A 3,853-nucleotide genomic window follows, 5' to 3' on the forward strand; every position below is an offset into this window, starting at 1 on the left:
ACAGGCATAGATAAGGGGCCAGCCATGCACAGTTCTTGTGGACACAGAAGCATCTGTTTCCATTACTGACCTCTCCCTCCCCACTACTAAATATACTATTTCAGGGGTAGGAGGTGCACAACTCACGGCTTACAAAAGCTATCCTGTTCTTGTAGAATCTAATCTATTCTTTTGGACCCAATCCTTTTATGTAGCTCCAAATGCAGAGGGGATTGTTTTGGGCCTGAATTTCCCCTGCGACCTTGCAGCAATTCTCAATCTTGCTCAAAGTAGTGACATTTACTGATAAACTTATGCATACTCAGACCATTCCCCGCCGCAAGGATCCATCCCTCTCTTCAGTTGCAACTGCCAAATCTGTGGCTCTTACTTGGGATACACCTAACCCTTTTCAAGACCTTATGTTCCAGATTTCCCTCGGTTTGGGCAGAAAATAAGCTGCCTTGCAGTTCGATGCCTGGTCATCTTTGCCCACCCATCCAGGTTACCAGTCAGCTCCCTCCACCTACTGAGCAATACCCTCTCAAACCTGAGGCCGTGGATGCGGTAGGTAACAGTATTTACTCTTTACTTCAGCAAGGCATACTGGTTCCTTATGGAAGTGCACCCTCTTAAGCCCAGGACCCTCCAGAGATCCCCTCTTGGGCGGACGTACAGGAGGGAGATCAGGTCATGGTAAGAACATACAACCCCGGGGTACTTCTGTCAAAATACTCCGGCCCGCACATGGTATTGGCCCATACAAATACCTCTGTGAAAGTGCAAGGAATTCCAACATGGGTCCATAAAACCAGAATTAAAATGTATAAATAAATTAATTTTGTTTATATTGTAACAACTGTGACTCCCCATGTTAATCCTCCTGGCAAACATACCTGATGCAGCCTCCTGGGACTCGCCCTTGGTGCATATCACACAAGATACCTGCTTCAAAGATGGCCAGTATGTGCAATTTCCTGCAGGAGGCAGCAGCGAATGAGTAAAGAAACCAGATATTTGGCTTACCTCCAGACCGGACCACCTGTGATCTATCGTGGTTACATCTCACCTTCAGAAACACCCAGGCTCCAAAACCTCGATCCAACTACCGCAGCCGGGAGCAGCCTTCGGCTCCCCCCATGCATTTCGCCAAATTGGGACTGTAACTGGGTTTTTGGCCTTACGGGATGTGGGCCCACACACATAGGACCCCCAATTCCAGGGTACCCTAGCACAGAGTGTTGGGAACAGGACCATGGGACACAGTGTCAGTTTGAGAACACCCCGCTAGAATACTTAACAAATTATTCTATTTCCAGGGCCTTGGATAGATCAGTTGAAATACACAATATTTATGAGGCCGCGAATGGGTTGGGAGAACATAGGTGTCAATGTGAGCAAGAGAACGTGGTTATCAATGGCATGACAACCACTATAGCCCTAATAGTATGACAGTGTCTGTACATGCAGGATGGATGGACATGCCCCCTCTGTTATGGGAGCCTGGGATGGAGGGGCACTACTGTCAGGAATACTGTGTACACCCTGTTAGACGTTTACGTTGTCCTGATATACGATGTTATAGTCTGGCCACTTGTGGATACTCCCCACCTACTACCTGTCCGATATTGTACCCTACCCCCTCAGACGGCATTATTCAAGTAGGCCCCAACAAAACACTTCTGCATGATGTTCTCATGGTCTCTGTTCCAGTTATATATGATTTGTCCAATTTTTCGGCACGCTTGCAAAATGTATGTTCAGATCACCCTAGCTCGCTGCAATGGCTGCAGGACCAACTACGGTTTTTAATGCACCATTTGAGCCCATACAGCCAAAAGGCTGAAACGTAGCATTCTAGGGGATGTTGGAGGACTTTTTGGAAGCTTCAACTCTATAATTAATACAATTAATTTAAATTCTGAGAGATCATACAACTCTAGGGCCAAGCCACCCAAGCCCTTAGACATACCAACACTGGGTTGTCTTATGCTCTGACTGCAAGAGAGGATTTTTACGAAATCACTGAGAAAACCTCACACGCAATAGTCAACCTGGCCAAGTCACAGGCTAAAGGTCGTGCTTGTGATTTGCTTAACATTGCAAAAGAAGATACGTTAGATGTATGCCTGGGTTTTCCTCCATCCCCTACCCTTTCCTCCCCCACTCTTACCCACATTGCAGGTATTCCTACCCAATAGTAGCCTCTCTACTTTCTCCAGACTCACCCTTCACCTTCAATTTCCTTCTTGCGTATCCTTCTGTTGTTCCTACTCACGTGTTTCCTTCTTCGTTTTGTTTTAAGGCTGTTGGATATGTGGCCTATAATATGCTATATAAAGTAGGGCTGTCTGGATACTGGACACCATCCCCTGACAACACTACACTGATGACAACCTCGGACTGTTGCACAGAAACAGACAATTACATCATGGGCTCCTCTTCTACCCTTTGCCCTTGTCCTCTTCTGTGGTTGTGAATGTCCTTCCTCTTGCAGATGGTGAAGTTGCTATAGGAGTACCCGCTACTCAGTGGTGTTTCCTCACCGCTGCATCTTATTACATGTACGGACCCTTATTACAGTGCCAGGCAAACGCTTCCATGTGCCTGCAGATTACTGACTCATTGACCCTAGGTGATGTGCACTTCCCTGGCTGTGTGTCACTGGAATGACAACAGCTCCTCGGTGGCAAAACAATCTATACCTGGACAATACACCGGTTCAACTGCCCAAGAAGCTACTCCTCAAAGTGGTCCTGGCTGCTGTGTCTTCGTTTACCACCGTTCATAATCACGTCACCAAAGGCAGCATTCAAGTCCAGCTCTCCAATCAAACCATCACCCCACCGAAAGATCCTATTCGTAATGCATCTGTGACGAAGCGGGGCTGTTCTTAATGTTTCCTCTGAATACTGTAGGGGTGCCTCGGTTTCCCCTATGCATTTCTTAAGTCTCTAGGTGGTGGGATAAGGCAGGGGGTGTAATTGTTGCAAAGGGCCAGTGTACATAAATGGCCGACACTCTGTCTCCTGGCAACTGATGGCCTGGGCCCTTCCTCCCTGCAAGGTGATAGCTAAAGGGTTGGAGAACAAAGGAATCAGGAAAAGAATCTTTTTGCCTAACAGTACTGTATTTGTTTCCTGTCCTTCACACTGCTATGTTGTTAAATGACTGCATTTCAGTGGTGGGCAAAGTTAGCCTTTCCTTGTACTTTACCCAGCAAAAGTGAGGTGTTTAGTATATGTACAGTACCCAACAAAAACGAAAATCTCTAGCTCTTTTATAAAAAGAAAAAGAGTACTTGTGGCACCTTAGAGACTAACCAATTTATTTGAGCATGAGCTTTCGTGAGCTACAGCTCACTTCATCGGATGCATCCGATGAAGTGAGCTGTAGCTCACGAAAGCTCATTCTCAAATAAATTGGTTAGTCTCTAAGGTGCATCGGATGCATCCGATGAAGTGAGCTGTAGCTCACGAAAGCTCATGCTCAAATAAATTGGTTAGTCTCTAAGGTGCCACAAGTACTCCTTTTCTTTTTGCGAATACAAACTAACCTGGCTGATACTCTGAAACCTAGCTCTTTTATAGCACTTATCAGTCTCTCTCAGCGCTTTGCAAAGGAAGGTCAGTGTCATGGTCCTCATTTTAATATGTTGCCACGTATAATGGCAATATCCGCCCACCATCACCCACCGCATTTCATTGCGACTTGCTCCTTCAGACCAACACAATTCACAGATTAGGGCCAGAAGGGACCATTTGATCATCTTGTGTGACGACCTGCATAACACAGGCCAAGCTGGGCTGGTCAAGGAGGATAGGGACCCTTCAGCACCTCCACAGAGCTAGGAAAATAAAAGAAACACTTCAGA

The sequence above is a fragment of the Eretmochelys imbricata genome, chromosome 27, assembly GCF_965152235.1.
Source record: "Eretmochelys imbricata isolate rEreImb1 chromosome 27, rEreImb1.hap1, whole genome shotgun sequence".
NCBI lineage: Eukaryota > Metazoa > Chordata > Testudines > Cheloniidae > Eretmochelys > Eretmochelys imbricata.